Genomic DNA, 19,176 nt, shown 5'->3' on the forward strand with positions numbered 1-19,176 from the left:
TGTTCTAAACGAATGGCTGAAATTAGGATAGATTTTCAGGTTATTTAGAATTTTGTTTGATTTTAAGTGGCAAATTTTGATTAATGTTTTTACAGTATTTTTTCGTCTCTATAATATGTATTGTTGCGTGTCGTATCTTGTGATTGTCCTGCTTTATATTTAAATTCAGTCAATTCAGTCAAGCCTAAACTCTTTCACTTTTTCATATTATAATCTCGATGTGTAGAGCCTTTTACATTATCCTTTTCTGCCTGTGCCACCTTTTATGTTAAATCTTTTTGTCTATGGCACGTCATAGTGTAATATTGTCATTAATTTCGCATCTATAATATCTTGTGTTTGTAGTCACGTCAAATATTCGTGTATTGTTTATAAATAGCTTGGTGCAGTCTGGTGCACTGCCAGTGCTTGGTGTGATCATTCTACAGCGATTCTAGCAATAGTCTTTATCAACCAACTCTCGCTTCTCTCTCTCGTTTAAATGTCTACCCTCTTCTTTGTGACATATTAAACGTATCAACAAAAAAACACAAGTGTTTTACTGAGAAGCTAACCTCAATCTATCTCAACGGCACGCTAATCCTTGCGTGAAACGAAAGAAGCCTACACAACCGATCAGCCTTACAACCTGACTGGAGGCTTCTGGACTCCACACGTTATAATATATATTAATAAAATGGGTAACTGTTATCTAATGTCATTTTGCAGGATTTAGAACCGTCTCTACTGTTTGCAATTGACGATGGATACCCCCAAATTCGGTTAAAAATACACCTAGACGATTTCATCGATGGTTTTTGAGAGCGTTTCATGGACAGGTATGTAAAAGGCACACGTATGATAATTGGGAATTTTTCAGAATGTTTTAGCGGCAGTGTTACAAATGATTATTAGTATTATGACATAAGACGACTGCATATTACGTGTAGTTTGTTCTGGCTGCTATTTGACATACATTTTAAAACTTTGACAATTGCCATTATCGCAGAGTCTGTAAATCTTTTTGCTGTACCGAGTTGAAAATGAATATAACGTTATAATATATATTAATAAAATGGGTAACTGTTATCTAATGTCATTTTGCAGGATTTAGAACCGTCTCTACTGTTTGCAATTGACGATGGATACCTCCAAATTCGATTAAAAATACACCTAGGCGATTTCATCGATGGTTTTTGGGAGCATTTCATGGACAGGTATGTAAAAGGCACACGTATGATAATTGGGAATTTTTCAGAATGTTTTAGCGGCAGTGTTATAAATGATTATTAGTATTATGACATAAGACGACTGCATATTACGTGTAGTTTGTTCTGGCTGCTATTTAAAAATACATTTTTTCAGCAACTAGATCTATCCCAAGAATTAGGTACATATGAAACCTATATTATGGTATAACTTTGTACCATTTCACATATAAAGGTGTATATATCACGAATACCTATTATCTCACTTGTGTCATGCACAAATGTCTACTTCAAATACCTATTACCACATTCGTGTCAAAACCAAATACCTACTTCTAAATATCCTTTCAAAATTAGGTAAACCTTATTTACCAATAAGTACTATGACAATCCAAAAACGATAATGTACGATTGGTCTTCTAAACTATCAGCTGATGTAGATATTACGTAACTGATATCAGATACAAATATAACCCACAAAGAATTCATAAGACCTTAAAATAGGTCAAAGTCCTCTTAATTGCACGAACTACATTCCAGCCGAACTCTAAAATAAATAAAACATCGTGTCTGATAAGGGCAGGTTTCTCAAAGCTAGTTCTTCATACCAAATCACAGCAAGCATATTCATGTGTGTTTTATACACTGGCTAGAAGTCAAAATAATATCAATAAGAAAACATCCTAAATACCTAACTACGTACGTCAGAGATGAATAGCTCACTCAAGATACCTATTCGGTTAATTATGGTTCAATTAAGTCGCACATACTAATTATGTGATCATATCCTAAGTGGCCAAATCTAAGTGTCATAATAATTTTGTATGTATGAGTACAACCTATTTCCACCCAATGTCAAATAAGTCAAATTCAACCAGAAGAGGAGGGAGTGGTCACTCCTTATAAAATCCATCAACGAAAACAAAAACAAAAAAATGTGGTTGTCAGACCGCGATACCAAAACTGTCAAACAAACAAACAAATATATTACTTAGTATATCGTATTTATTCGTATTTCCTATTAGTATTTATGTATCGAGATATCGGACTCAGGACTCACAACCCTGGGATTTGAGATTCTTGGTTCCCAATGTTTCATGTGATAAAATGTTACATTGTGAATTATAAAAAAAAAACGTATGTATACATATATGTATTTGAATGTATAATCCACTGGGTGATGTGAACCCGCCTACAGCTGGCGTTTTAGGCCTAAGAATGGTCATGTCACATCGCTTCTTGGAGTGGTGGCAAGCCTAGGAAACTTGTCATTACAACAACCGTGAGTATATGATTGTTCAGAAGACGAAACCGGTTCGCTTCAGTAGTCGTAAATCCGGAGGTGATGGAATTTGGAGTGTACTGGACCCAGGGGAGGTTCGATCGTAGCGCTAGAGGGTTGTGGATCTGGAGGTGTGGGAAAGCCTCGCAAGTACCTACCACTAGAGGCACCTGACGACGGTGTGAAAGTCTTATTCGACCTTGGTTCACCCGGTTACATTGCAGGAGGAGGCGCCAAATTATTAACAGCAATATTGCTTTCCGAGTTCGTCTTCGTACAAAATCGTAAACACTAACCATACTTACAAAAATTAAATCAACATGTATGTACCCCACAGGTCGTCGCAGAATTGGAGAGAATTTTGGAGAACACATGTTTCATAACTAATATTGTACTAACCTATATTCGATTGTTTTAACTATATATGTATGCTATGACACTAAATTAAATGTAATGTATTTTCCACAGGTTTTACGGTTTCTAAAGGAATAAGAACTAGGAGATAGGGATTATCAGGAAAGATTTAGTTAGGTTAAATGATACCAGCGTTCGCAATATCTCGACGTAATCCAATCTCCTTACCCAATCACTAACCTGAAAAGAACCAAAGTTACCACAAAATGAAAGTAATTAAAATCCTATATCATAAATCAAAAAATTTACACAACGTTTGATGGAATTTAATTACAATATAAATACGAAAATGTTTGCGTTCAAGGCCGTAGATAACGTATTAAATTAGTTAAGTACATATGTCTATAAAGATATATAGTACAAGAGAGCTTTAAGTAGCTTTCTGTAGTTATCAAAGAAATTAAGGGTCCAATTTTCATGGAGGCTTATGTGTTGTAGGGGAAGAATTTTCCAACCCTACGAACACATATGTAAAGCCTTAGAAAAAAAATAACGATCATAGCCAAGAGAGAAGAAAATTCTATATTGTTTTAAACAAAAAAAAGAATTATATAAATATAAACACCCCAAAAAGTGAAACATTACACTCTTCAACCGCGCGGATAGCTTCTTGCTCATTTAAAGCAGAGCTAGCGATGTCGTCTACATAAACATCTCTATTAATAATATCCTTTGCAAGAGGGAAGCGAGCGCCTTCATCTAACATTAATTGTTTGATTGCTCGAAGGGCTAAGAACGGACTACATTTAAGACCGAATGTTACGCGATTGTATTGGTAAGCCTGAAGCGGCTTTTGCGGATCGAATCTATATAAAATTCGTTGATAACGACGATCTTCTTTGCGAACATTTATACATAAATACATTTGACGAACGTCTGCGGATATTGCGATAGGAAAAAGGCGTAAATTCAGAAGAATGCAAAATAAATCATTCTGTAGGCTTGGTCCCGTGTGTAAAATATCGTTCAAAGATAAACCAGTTTTTGTCTTTGCGCGTGCGTCCAGAACCACTCTCACCTTTGTTGTCAATTTATCTTCACGCCTAACTGCGTGATGCGGGATGTAGTATGCGTTTTCTGACGGTAAGGCTTCCACCTGGGACAGATAACCTTTATGAATATGTTCTCTTATTACTTCATCATAAAGCGGTTTTAGTTCTGGCAGATGGTTAAATTTTCTTTCTAGTGCGTAAAACCGATTTTGCGCAGCTTGCAATGAATCACCTAAGTCACAAGGGTTGCTTTTGAATGGCAAAGCCACTTCATAAGAACCGTCCTCGAGGCGAGTTGTGGTGCCTTTAAAAATGTCTTCAGCTTCTTTTTCTTCGAGGCTGTGAACTGGTTCCGAACCAATATCTTCGATTTCCCAGAATTTTTGCATTAAGTTCTCAATTTCGTGCGTAGCGCAGAAAGTGAATGCGGTGTTTGGTTGAGAATTTACTGGGGCGTCACCCATAAAAACATAACCTAATGTGGTTTGAATCGCGACTGGAAAACCGGGGGTGATTATCTTATTTGGTAGCAACAGTTGAGAGAACAGACTGACGCCAATTAGCAAATCGATTGGGCCTGGCATTGCCCAGGTGTCGTCTGCCAGCGGAACATTTATAAATTTATATGACGTCAAGTCCACCTTGCAAGTAGGTAAATGAGCGGTAATTTTTTCTAAAACTAGAGCGGTTATGGAGTATTTGAAGTAGGGATCAATCCTAGATTGAATTGTCAATGTGACACTTCCTCTTATTGATTGCGTTTTGCCACCTAAACCCTGGACTGCGAAGCGCGTTCCTAAACTGACTGTCAGGCCTAATTTTTCACAACATTGTGAAGTTATATAATGCTTTTGTGAGCCTGGGTCTAGAAGACAGCGGACGGTATTCTCTTCACCGTTTCGATCAACAGTGTTAACTTTGGCGGTAGCAAGAACTTCAGTGGTTGCCCCTTGTCGCGTGGTTGCTGACATAGTACATATCGGCGGTTCTGCATCGTTAGGTTGAGTTTCTCCATTGGATGTGGAGGCGTTTGCTTGACTGGGTTTATCAAAATGAAGAAAAGTATGGTGCTTGCCATGACACTTATGACAAGTGCCTTTTGATTTACATTTTGTAGATGTATGTTGCGGGCTCAAGCAATTAAAACACAAAGATTTTTCCTTTGCGAAGGAAAACCTTTCCTTTGGTGATAATTTTAAAAATTGTGTACAAGTGTACAGTTGCGTGTGGTTCTCATTTTGACAATAAAGGCATTTTGATTGCGTACTCGTGTAAGTATGATGTGTGCGGGTTTGAGCTGTGCGACCAGTTCCACCGGAACTGGTTGAATGTGTGTTGGCGGTGTTAGGTCCACGAGTTGTTGAAGTTCGTTGCAGAATTTTGACCTGATCTTGCACAAACGACACCAATTGCTTGCAGGTGGGAATCTCAATTTCTCGAACTGAGAGCTCAAAAGCTTGTGCAGTTTGCGACTCTAATTTCTGCAAAGCGCATTGTAGTAATATAAAATCCGAAAGGTCTTCTATTCCCAATTGTTTTAGTGCGGCGATAGATGCTGAATATTTTTCTATAAAAACTGTCAAACTGTTTGCGTTGTGAGCTACGGTTTTTGAATGAAATATGTTATTCAGGTAATAAGTGGCAAGAGATCGCTTATCTTGATATTTATTGACTAGCGTATCCCAGATTATTTTATATGTGTCTCCAGTTGGCACTAAACCTGACGTAACATTTTTCGCGGTTCCAGTTAATTTTCCAATTAAATATTGTACGCGTTGCGAATCAGATAGTTGTGAATTTAAATGAACATTTGTTTTGAATGTTTCATAAAATAGGTGCCAATTTTCCATCCGTCCATCAAACGTAGGTAATTCTATAGCGGGTAACTTAATAAAATTATTATTATTAGTCGTAGCAGCACACGCAGATGTAGATGTTTGCGGTTTTGTAGCTAAATTTGGTTTAAAATTATTTCGTGCGCGAATAATACGTGTGTATAATTCTTCAAACTGTTCCCAGCTTGAATAATCTGGTTCAGAATTCGGGTCTGACGTAAGAGTATTCTCGTTAATTTGATCAATAATTAATTCAAATTTATTTTTAATTTCTAAAATACTTTCAGATTCGGACATAAATGCTTCACCTGAGCGTGACGCGTCGAAATTGATTGGCAAATTATTTGCAAGCAAAACTAAATTTTGAACCCTTTTTAGAATAATATCTCTTTTCCCTTTTAGTAAAACTAATTGTCTTTTTAGTTTGTCTTCCATTTTTAGAATTATTTGCAAACTAAAAGTTTAATTATTTATAAAATAATGCGCAAGAAACACAAGTGTACTGGGCGACAATTTGTACTGACGAATTATAGTGGAGAAGTTATTTTCCAAATAATTAAATATATTGTGCCATAAACTCAAGCGATGTTTACGTACGTACTTAGGTTGGCATTAATACATAGACGAATATATTACGCTGGAATATCTTTGCGATTTGCACCGAATAAATTTGCTACAACAACATCGATAAATAATTTAATTACCCAAAATATCAAAGAGTACCTATACCTAGGCATGTAATTTCAAATAGCGGGCGAGTATTGCTAACTGAATTCTCACACAAAATGAATGCGATTTGCGATTGAATAGGAATAAATGGTTCTAGAATTACCAAAATGTAATTCTCAATTTAAATAATGCGGCTCGAATAGGACCAAATGTTGCGGCGTGAATGGACTGTAATTTGCGGTTTTTTGTGATATTGTTTGATTGACTTACCAATATCTCCAACTGTCGGCACCTTCCACTTTGCTCTGCTTTAATCACAGGTGGGGGTAATTGTTAGTATTGGAGGTAAGCGTAGGGAGTGTGGCGAACCCATCGCTCAGGGAGTGGAAACACGACCTGCAATAGCCATCCCAAGCTAAGGTGTGGGATACCGTGCTCAGGGCTGAATGACACTGGGGAACAGTGTCACGAACGGTTCCTCCGAGACACAAGGTCGCATCTCGGAGTATACAGACCTTACCCCGGCATTCGGGGCTCTGCTGGGGTGGACCTTTTATTTCCCTAGATACTCGTGGGACCAAATATGGACTGCAAAAACAAAGACAACACTGACGAGGGACCTTTAAGGAACCTAGGGGGAGTGGAAGGAGGAGTTGAGGCCGCCTCGGTGGACTCATCCCTCTTGGGGCCTTTGAGGAACCAAGAGGAAGTGGAGAGGAGAGATGGGACCACCCTGGTGGACTCTTCCCTTGAGGGGCCCTCTGGGAACCGTAAAGAAGGACCTCCGACGGACGCAACGCGGCGGGATCCCCCAGGGGATCCAGACGTGGAAATGCAGGGACCATCAGGGGACCTGGAAAATAGCGCATGTCGGGATAAGGAAGGCCACTTTCACGGTGCGCCCTCCTAACACCGAGGAGCGTAAATAGGAGGAATGACCCAAGGATTAGGCAGTAATGGCTAAAAACTTACAGTTCATTCAAATAAACTTGCACCGCAGTCCGGCAGCGACTGCAGTGCTTAGCAGTAGAGTCACTCGGGACAGTGTGGACGTCGCGCTGATCCAAGAACCCTGGACTTATAGGGGGAAGGTCAGAGGACTAAACATGAACCAAGGTCTACTCTATTATAACGAGTCGGGGGACAGACCCAGGGCCTGTATTCTCATCAGAGGGATACCTGGCACACTGCTACCCGAACACTGCAGTAGGGACTTAGTGGCTGTGAAGCTACAGGTCACGCTGGACCAAAGAAGCAGGGAAGTAGTTGTGGCATCAGCATACATGCCCTATGACTCTGTGGAACCACCACCCTCAAGGGAAATAACGAGACTCGTCCAGGACTGCAGGGAGAAGGGTAGGGAACTGATACTCGGAGCAGATGCTAACTCGCACCACACTGTGTGGGGGAGTACGGACATCAACAAACGAGGACAGGACCTCCTGGAATACCTGATGACAGTGAACCTTGAGATTCTTAATAGAGGTAGGGAACCCACCTTCGTTATAAGTAACAGACAGGAGGTGATAGACCTGACCCTAGGAACATTGAGAGTCTCAGGATGGAGAGTATCGGACGAACCATCCCTGTCGGACCACCGACACATAGAATTTAAACTAGAGGGAGAAACAAGCAAAACGGGGACCGATACATATAGGAACCCAAAAGCAACTGACTGGACTAGATACTCGGAGGAACTAAATATAGGAATGACAAGATTCCCAGCTAAATACGGCTGCCCCGAAGAAATTGAGGACGCAGTAGAAGTACTGAGGGACTCAATGATAAGGGCATACGAAAATAGCTGCCCTCTGAAGACAAGTACCAGGGACAAAACACCGTGGTGGAGCAGAAGACTGCAGGAGCTACGGAAAATAGTAAGGCAAGCTTTCAACAAGGCCAAAAAGTCAGGAAACTGGGATGCCCACAAGCAATACCAGAAAGAGTACAAGGTGGCAATCCAGAAAGCCAAAACATGCTCCTGGGAGAAATACTGTGGGGAGGTGGAAACCATCCCACAGACTGCAAGAATCCAAAAAATTCTTGCAAAAGACCCAGGGGCAGCAAAAGGCCCATTCAAAAAATCAGATGGAGGATTTACCAACAGTTGGGAGGAGGAGTTGGAGGTACTGCTGGGGAAACATTTTCCCGGCTACAAAAAGTTAGAAGCAGATGACACCGGTCCACCACCAGCCCGAGTTACACGGGAAGGTAAGGACTGGGACACTGCGGCTAAAATAGTTACTCCCTCCAGAGTTAAATGGGCAATCAGAGGGTTTGACCCTTTTAAAAGCGCAGGAGAGGATGGAATCTTTCCGGCACTTCTACAGAGGGGCCTAGATACAATCCTACTTCCGGTGACGAAGATCCTGAGGGCATGCTGTGCCCTCGGATACATCCCCATACCATGGCGGAAGACAAGGGTAGTGTTCATACCCAAACCGGGGAGAGCTGACTACGACCAACCAGGTGCATTCCGCCCAATTAGCCTCACCTCATTTCTTTTGAAGACAATGGAGAGGCTAATGGACAGGCACATAAGGGACGGGGCACTGAAAGAGAAGCCCCTCCACGAGTTACAATTTGCTTACCAAGCAGGTAAGTCAGTCGACGCGGCACTGCACAGGTTGGTGTACAAACTGGAGCAGGCACAAGCGACTGGGGAACTAGCGGTAGGGCTATTCCTGGATATAGAGGGAGCATTTAACTGCACCACTATTAAATCCATTGATGAAGCGGCAGAAAGACATGGACTCGACAAAACCACCAGAAGGTGGCTGAGGAACATGCTCTCAGGCCGGATACTTACGGTGACAAGGGGTGAGGTAAGCATCAAAGTGCTGGTGACACGAGGGTGTCCACAGGGAGGGGTCTTATCACCCTTGCTGTGGAGCCTGGTGGTGGACAACCTCATCCGGAAACTCAACAACAGGGGCCTATATACTCAAGGGTATGCGGATGACATTGCAACCATAATAAGGTGTTGGGATGCAGACACAACCCGAGGCCTTATACAGTCAACACTGGCAACAGTGGAAGAATGGTGTGAAGAAACAGGACTGTCAGTCAACCCAGACAAGACAGAACTAGTAATCTTTACGCGTAAAAGGAAACTAGAAGGATGGAGCAATCCAACCTTCTATGGAAAAGAATTAGAACCCTCTGACACGGTTAAGTACCTCGGAGTCATCATAGATGCCAAACTGAGCTGGAAAAACCAGGTGGAAACTGTAGGCAGAAAGGCCTGTGCTCTGATGTGGGCAACTAGGCGAATCTGCGGCAGAACGTGGGGTCTCAAACCTAAAATGATGCAATGGCTTTACACAGCCGTTGTAAAACCAAGGATCATGCACGCAGCCCTGGTCTGGTGGAGGAGAACAACACTGAAAACAGTGATGGTCACACTCAATCACATACAGGGACTTGCATGCAGAAGCATCACAGGAGCCATGAGAACCACTCCAATACTAGCCATGGGAGTGCTGCTGAACCTACCCCCACTAAACATAGAAATAGAGGGGGCGGCGATGGCGGCAGCCTACAGGTTACATTGCAATGGCCAATGGAGAGGAGAGTTGCCCAGAAACAGTCACACGGAGATAGGAATAAGACTGAGGGCAATTAGTCCGACGGCTGGGATGAAGCAGGACGGCAAGCAAGCCGAATACTTCTTCGGACAGCTGTTTAAAGTAACGTACCCCACAAGGGAGGAATGGGACTCGGTCCCAGGTCCAAACTCCAAACAGGAACTAATCTGGTTCACAGATGGGTCCAAGATGGAGGAAGGAACAGGGGCCGGGGTCTGTCTACAGGGATCTAAGAGGGAACTCAGTATACCTCTAGGAATGCACTGCACTGTGTTTCAAGCTGAGATGAAAGCCATCTTAGCCTGCGCACAGGAGAATATGAGTATCGGGTACAGAAATAAGAACATAAATATATGTTCAGATAGCCAGGCGGCCTTAATGGCACTGGAAAGTAACCGATGCGACTCCAGACTGGTGATGGAATGCAGGACTATCCTTATAGAACTGGCGACCATCAATAAAGTAACCCTGCTCTGGGTACCAGGACATAAAGGTATTGAGGGCAACGAGCGGGCTGACGAACTAGCAAGGAAAGGGGCGAAAGCACCACTTGCGGGATCCGAGCCGGCCGTAGGAGTAGCAGCTTGCCACACCAAACTACATATCAAGAGGTGGGTCAAATCCCAACACTGGAAGGAATGGAAGAAGGCACCCGGAATGAGGCAATCTAAAGTACTCATAAACGGACCGGACCCTAACCGAACCAGGCTACTACTCGATATGGACAGAAACTCACTGAGGGAACTGGTAGGACTATTAACGGGACACTGCCATCTCAGGAGACACATGCAACTGTTGGGAGTGGAAAACACCAACATCTGTAGGAAATGTGAAGAGGAGGAAGAGACTCCAATTCACCTATGGTGCCAATGTCCCGCTCTGCTGGGAATAAGGCTCAGGTACCTGGGAAGACACAGTGTGGAACCAGAAGACATCGCCACATATCCAATGACAGCCCTGGTGAACTTCATTAAAGGGACCGGGTTACTGGCAAGGGAATGAGGTAAAATGGGAGATAGTACAATGGGCCTATGGCCTAAGTGCTCGCGGGGAACTTAAGTAAACCGCCTCCGACTTAAAAAAAAAAAAAAAAAAAAAAATAGTATTGGAGGAGGTCAAGGAAAAGGAATAGTGATATTAGAATTGCGAAATGGTTCAATGCGTTATATATTGCTATTTTTATGCACTCTTCACGGCGTTCTTTGCGGTTTAACATTTGCCGTATACAGCGCGGCGCGGTGGGTTTAATAACTCAATATAGGTTATGCGGAAGCGGAACCTTGCGGGCGGCGCGATACTTTAACAACTGACTTGATGTAGGTAAATGCGCGGAACGCGGGCGGGAAACAACTCAAACCAAATACTATGCAACAATAACTGGCCCGAGCAGCGTGTTTTTGAGGTAAGGTTAGGTTAGAACATGGGAAAAGGTATTAGATTTAAATCACAAACCAGTTTATACAAACCTAGCGTAGCCCACAAACTACTTGAAAACTGGGATATAACTCTAAAGGGGACGCGAGCAGGCGTTATTAAAGGGGAAAATTTTTGCTACAGAAAATAACATGGAAAATAGGTATTAGAATTAAAACACAAACCAGTCTATACAAACCTAGCGTAGCCCACAAACTACTTGAAAACTGGGATATAACTCTAAAGGGGACGCGAGCAGGCGTTATTTAAGGGGCAATTTATGTTAAAGAAAATAACATGGAAAATAGGTTTTAGAATTAAATCACAAACCAGTCTATACAAACCTAGCGTAGCCCACATACAATTTGAAAACTGGGATGTAACTCTTAAGGAGACGCGAGCAGGCGTTATTAAAGGGGCTATTTTTTGTTACAGAAAATATGTATTAGAATCAAATCACAAACCAGTCTATACAAACCTAGCGTAGCCCACATACTATTTGAAAACTGGGATGTAACTCTTAAGGGGACGCGAGCAGGCGTTATTAAAGGGGAAATTTACATTACTTAAAAATCTGCAGTCCCACACCCTCGCCTCATCTACATTCAAATACTACACCACGCGATTAATTTTTACCCATCAGTTGCCTGCAACGGGCAAAAAGCTAGTATATATATATATATATATATATATATCACACCGCCTATTTGGCGACCAGCATGGGAAAATATGCATTTAAAGTGGCGACCACCGACATTTGGCGACCGATATACGGTTGCCACTTTGTTTTCTCAAAATTTTTACACAGTTCAATAATAGATGTCGTTACAAGCATCTCAGCGAAATTAGTCCTGGTCGCCAAATTGGGCTGGGGGTGCACGTTTTCGAATATTTAAGTTCCAGAGTCTGTCGCCAGGCAGCTTGGCGCTAGGTTATATACACAGCCACGTATTCCGCATTTCATTCCTGGCCTTTAGTGGCGACTGGGTATGACGAATTCTTAATTTCACAACAAGCCTTTAGTGGCGACTGGGTACGACGTATTCTGCATTTCATATCTAGCCTAAAGTGGCGACCTTTCATAACTAGACTAAAATGGCGACCGTGTTCGACGTATTCTGCGTTTTATTCCTAGCCGTTAGTGGCGACTGGAAACGACGTATTCTGCATTTCATATCTAGCCTGTTGTGGTGACCGTGAAGGGTACGTTTTTTTGCATTTCATAGCTAGTGGCGACAGGAAACAATGTTGCCGGTTCGTTTCAACTCGCGGTGGCTGGTTATTTGCGACGTTGCAGCACATGTTTTGCCAGTGGTCCCGAATGTCTTACTATTTCAAATGTATCTATTTTCAATTTAATACCGAGTATTGACGTCTGTACGTTTTAGAGTTTATTTGGCGACCAACCATTTTAATGTCTTGTTTACATACAGTATTGATTACTGTCGATACAATGAAAGCAACTCGTTCTAAATAGAAGTTAAAAAGCACAAATAGAAATTTAGAAGGTGGGTATGGGTAGCACTTCCCTGGAAACCATTTAATGACACAACACCCCTGACATAGGCCACACCAAGTGGTTGGCTACGTTTCGTGATTTAGCAGGTGTGTCTGTTTTCATGGGGTAATGTTTGCCCGGGTCTGGGTGGTGGGTGCGATGACTGTTTACAACCGGTTACCGCGGTCAGGGCCGCTTGGTAATGCCGGGGCCTGAGCCTCAGACTGACGACTGAGGGTGTGCTGCCTCATCAACTAGTTGGGCAACTGTTGTGCCGGTTCGTGACCGAAACGGACCCAGCAACAGCGTTCGGGGACATTTGGGGTGACCTCTCCAGCCGGATTCTCTCGGCTCATCGCCTTGCGCCGCAATGGGTGGGTTGGGTTCATACCAATCATCACTACTGTCCACTATAATCCCTAGTTTACTACACACCCCTCATACCCTTTTCTTCCCAGACCTTCCTTTCCCTTCATAACATTGCAGAAAAATGTACAAATAAGAAAACAATTAACTGGTAAACATTAAACAAACAACCATAAGGAACTCCAGTCCATTATTTTTATATTTTATTATTAAATTACAGCATTTTAATTCTATGGTATCATCTTCTTTGTATTCAATTTATTAAAATAAAAAAATTAAAAAAGAACTAATTTCAATTTCTCTACAAAGTCTCACATGGCGTCTCCAATAATACTAAACAATAGGTACGCATGTACCTAACAACTGTCTTTACAATACAATCACCTTTCTGAATGCTTCTGGTAATACTGGCAAGTATTTAAGTTAAGATAATCATTTTTTTAAGATAATCTCTGGAACTATACATAATCCAACTATTTTGAAAGAGATTAACTTATATGTCCCAGACAAGTATACTCGTGGAAGGTCCCATACCCTTTTTTATGCTCCAAAAGCGAGGACTTCTGCCTATCAGAACGCCCCAGTCAACAGAGCGACTGAACTGCTCAACGAGTCTGCATTGACCATCGACATTTTTAACGTAACCTACAGGCAGTTAACAATTATCTTTTGACGTATGTCACAAAGTAGTGAAACTGACCTTTTTATGTGTTTTGCTATACTTTTTGTCTAATTTGTAATCTTCTCCATAATGTATTGGTGAATAACCGTTTTACGGAGAACATGAAAAATAAATAAATAAATAAGTATCTCAGATTTAAAGTAAAATACAAAATGATCATACAAACAAAAATAAATAAAACCGTTACATTGACAAGTTGTCGGATAACAAAATTCTTATTATTAATTCATAAATATAAATAGCATACTAGGGTTGTACTGCAATTATTTGTCATAAATTCACAAGTAATAAACTAGTTTTTTCGATCTTTTTATAGTTTTTTTTAAATCAAAATCGCATTCCAGGTTGTACTCCTAAGGGTAAGGCTCATTAACAATTTATTAGTATGTAATTTTGAATAAATGTTAAAAATATAAAAATTAATTATTTTTTCGGTATGGAACGCATTGTTGTATTTTACATTGTTTTATATGGGAAAAATTATTTCGCAACGAGTGTTTCACATAACGAGTAAGATTCTGGAACGAATTAGTCTCGTTATGAGAGGTTCCACTGTACTTATATAACCACCCTTTACAAAATAGTTTTATTTTTATTTATTTACTTATTAATTGACGCCTTGAAGGCTTTTACATGAATACACGTTTACAAGGATACTTTATCAGGATCACAATATTAAGTGTATATAATTTAGTACATAACACTTGTTTAATTTACATATAAATGACATGGAACGTAATATTAGTCATTCTTGTTTCTTATTTTACGCGGATGACATGAAATTATATAAATGCATTGACTCCGTAGATGACTGCAACCAGTTACAAGAAGACATTAACAAAATTGAACAATATTGCGAAAACAATCAACTATTTCTAAACCTAAGCAAATGTAATGTACAATTAATTATACTTACAAATTAAACCTTGTACCCAGTGGCGGCTCGTGACTTTTGGGTGTACTAGAGTGCTAATATTATAAAAAATGGCATTTCTGATGTTGTTATAGCTAAAAATGATTTTTTATTTTTTTTTCGAAAATCGATTTTTTGTATGAAGATTTTCAGGAAATTTCAGTATAGCCGTGCGCCGCACGGAATTCCTGAAAATCTTCATACAAAAAATCAATTTTCGAAAAAAAAAAAAAAAATCGTTTTCAGCTACAACAACATCAATTAAGCCATTTTTTGTAATATTAGCACTCTAGTAACCCAAAAGTCACGAGCCGCCACTGCTTGTACCATTACAATGGGTAGAAACAATCAGATCTCTTGGACTAATACTACATTCTAAAATTTTATTTAAGGATCATATTGAAAATATTTTAGAAAAAGCTTATAAACCAATGGTCTTTATTATAAGCATAGCAAAGCCTTTCCCGTAGCACACACCCTAATTATGTTATATGTCATATGTAAGGTCACAACTTGAGTTCGCCGCAGTCATTTGGAATCCTCAATATCAAACATATGTATATTGATCGTATCGAAAATATCCAAAACAAATTTATAAAACACCTATCGTATCGCTTTAGTGATCATCGGTTTGACCCTATCGCTTTATATAAACGCATAAAAATCTATGATGCTTTATTCTTATACAAAATCGTGAACTGTCTTGTTCGTTCATCATATCTGTTAGAAAAGATTGCATTTCGTTGCCCCAAACAAAACACCAGATCGAACGATTTATTTAGAATATCTCACTGTAAATCCAAATACGCGCAAAACTCTATAATAGGACGTATGTGTGAAACTTCTAATACCTTACGAGATTTTCAACTTGAAATCAAATAAATTGCAACTCACTAAATTAATAATTAATAACTAAAAATACTTTTACTTTTGGGAAAATTATACTATTATGTGGAGGGAACTTTACTTCGTGTGGAGTCGAAGATACTTACGAATCTTTCAGGAAGGATCATGTGTTCAGTGATGAAATCAAAAGTTCCTCGCACATTTAATAATTAACAAATTAACTGATTCGTTTGTCTTCCGTAGTTTGTTTTATTATTTTCAATTAGTACCTATAACCATGCGAAAACTGTATCTTTAATAATATTATGTACTTCTTTAACATTTCATGGAATTTAATTGGTCTATAACATATTCATGTTTATTGTTATATTTCACTGTACGACTATAAGTTTCCTAAATAAATATAAAAAACAATTTTAAAAAAATAAGTTGAAAATAAAAAGTAGGTACAATATAAGTGGGTACAGAGTAAAACAGAAATAATAATATAAAAGATATTGAACATGACGTTAGCAATGTAAATATTTTTTTCGGAAGATGCAAATTTAATTTTATTATGGTTCGGACGGTAATATAGCGGGTGGGACTTCAACACTTCTAATTTTAAGCTGCCATATAATGTTGGAGATTTATTGCTTTCAGTAAGTAGTTTACCTAACACTTAAAAATAAGTCCTAAAAATGATATTTACAATGCAACATTTTAGAATTTCATAATATAGTTGTAAGACACCGTGTTTATAAATATACCATGCCAAAAATATTACTGTACTTTACAATATAAGGCTATGACATTATTTGTGAACATGTGAGGAAATAATATATGTTTTTATGCTACTTTTAAAAAAGAAATGACGAATAAATATAATTCTTATGACAAAAACTTTTTGGAATAGGATTTGTCGCATTCCGGAAAAAACAGATACCTAACTGAGTTTTGCAAATATTTTTGTATTTATTATTGTGACGGCTGTTTCGGGGTTCAAGTACTTATAAAATTTCAGCTACGCCACACGAAGGCAACTTATTTATATGATTTTATTTACCCCTTCAGTATTCTTATTTGTATGATGTTTTGGTGTTTTATTAACACACTTTGATCGGGTTATTTTTTCACCGGCAGACCGCTGAAAATGGGCGAAAATAAAGGTCCCGTGCGAATTTCTTTAATTTGTTTTAAATCGCTATATCTTCGAAAATAATGGAAATATTTTAATAAAATTTTCTACATACTAACTCAGCATACCCAAGCTATAAAATTTCTAGCCGAAAACCAAGTATTATTTCTAATGCAACTTAATAAATCGAAAACAAAATCATTGTTGGGTCATTAGGGTTCAATTTTTAAAGTATAAACTAGGTTTCAATTTTATAAAATTACAAATTATTATATTTTCACCAAGCCCAAATCATTATAAAAACAAAAACAATTGCCACATCACTAGTATCGTCAGAGTAACACATTATTACCCATTCAAATACCACGTGTGCAATTGCCACCCAAAAAACCATCGGAACATGCTAATAATATTGGTTATTTTTTAAAATGAAATTTAAAATAATCTCCTCGGAACACAACCGTAGGACAATTTGCTTTTTAAAACCTGCCATGCACTTGTAAATATTTATTATGGTCCGCCTTACTGTGTTCGCCGATACCTGCTTTTGTTAGATGCGCCAGACACTCGGTAGTTGAGTGGGTGCGGAACCGAGATAGAGAGATTTGTTTCGAGTTCCAGGGACATAAAAACTCTCGTTCCAGGAATTGAACTATTATAATAACAGAATATGTTATCTAAATTACTTATTTCATTGTACTTCAAACGCAATACCTATCAAGTGTCAGGTGTTAATAATATAGGTCATTTTAGTTGAAATATCGATGTACACAAAAGATTCCAAGATAAATACTAAAAAAAGACTTGCATTACAATTTGATAATTACGTACGTATAGTTGGAACCTTTACAGAGAGATTGGTTTATAATATTCATATAAAAACATCGGATAATTTCTTCTTTTCTGCCATTGAAATGCGTCGGGCGCAGAAGGTAGAAATACACTTCCGACGTTAAGCATCAATCGACCGAACGCGAACGGGAAGAACTACCCTTCCCGATTAAAGTGTGTTAAGCTAGCTTGGAATGGCTTTAGCTGTGTTTGGTGACCAGAACTGAATATCCTGGTACTTCCCCACCTTCCTCTTCCTCGTCTCATTCCCCTCACCTACCTTCAGTCACACAACATTCCCCAATTGGGGATAGGCCATAGTCTCACTGACTCCAGACGGGAGCGATTGAGACTCTTGTGTGGTATTCAATTAAAAAATGTACTAATAGACGTAAAAAGTAGAAGAACAAAATAATATAACTGGAAGTGGGTTTACAAGCGTCCTGAGGGGTTTTACATGTTGGTAGTACAATATTAACATCACAGAAAGTTTTAAAACAAAGTAAAGTTAGTAATAATAAAAATAAAACTATATTAGATAAACAAATACAACAAACAAAAATTAAAATAACACAGCAAACAGAGAGGTTATTAATTTTCTTTTGAATTAACTTAATGTTTATAAGGTAAGGTTTATGCATAGCACAAAGGATTGCAAATTATTATAAGCAATAATTATTGTAAGGCTGCGGTTACACTTGGAAGTTTTTTTTACCGTAAGTGAGTTAAGGCAAAATTATCTATCGAAACGTCACCTATAAAGTGACATGCTGCTAATGGGACTCGAACCCACGGCCTTCTGATTACCGGTCAGCAGCTCTACTTCTGAGCTATGGCGGCTTATTTAATACCCGCCAAATTAGTCAATGTGTACTTAGTGTTCTGCAAGCAAAATTATTGCTTATTAATTTTTTTCTTACCTGAAAAAACCAACTTCATTTTTGTAGGTAAAGGAATTATAAGTGCTTAATTCTCCCACTTAAGGGCGTCGAGATATATGTCTTGATTAATTGACTAATTTGGTGGGTATTAAATAAGCCGCCATAGTTCAGTGGTAGAGCTGCCGACCGGTAATCAGAAGGCCGTGGGTTCGAGTCCCATTGGTGACATGTATTTTTTCTCGGGAGCTTTTTCAATTTGTAAGTTTTTTCTCTTACAATAATATTGCTTACAATAATTTGTAACCGAGAGGTTTACAAAAATCTTCTTTAATCATGGTTATTATCGGTTAAACTTGATTAATCTTAGTTTATCTTGGTTTATCTAAGTTAATCTTGGTTAATGTTTTGGTAGTCTTAGTTAATAATATGGGTATTCTTTGTTAGTAGCCTCCATACTCAAAAACTAAATACAAAAAACAAATATTAATATAAGTACACTGATGCTCGAACTCTGAATTTTGTAAAATAAATGGTTAAGCAACCTAACTTTTACTATTGTCTAATTACCTTGTCATAGTTACCTAAGATTATTTTTGAGAAATAGTTCTTTGCTAATTAGCGCCATGCACTAGTCACCAAACCTGCTGGAGTGTTATTTATTTA

The 19,176-nt window shown here is 38.9% G+C and overlaps 1 long non-coding RNA gene across 1 annotated transcript in view; it reads left to right on the forward strand.

The window, feature by feature from the left end:
- The first annotated feature begins 382 nt into the window (after window positions 1-382).
- Window positions 383-19,176, forward strand: part of LOC149408969 (uncharacterized) — a 54,480-nt gene continuing 35,686 nt past the window's right edge. Inside the window, exons 1-2 of the long non-coding RNA XR_016305338.1 lie at window positions 383-818; window positions 1,087-1,196. This is a non-coding gene — a long non-coding RNA (uncharacterized LOC149408969). The remainder of the gene's footprint in view (window positions 819-1,086; window positions 1,197-19,176) is intronic.

Source organism: Hesperophylax consimilis, unplaced genomic scaffold, assembly GCF_061612785.1.
Source record: "Hesperophylax consimilis isolate HC1 unplaced genomic scaffold, BYU_Hcon_1.0 scaffold_40, whole genome shotgun sequence".
Lineage (NCBI taxonomy): Eukaryota > Metazoa > Arthropoda > Insecta > Trichoptera > Limnephilidae > Hesperophylax > Hesperophylax consimilis.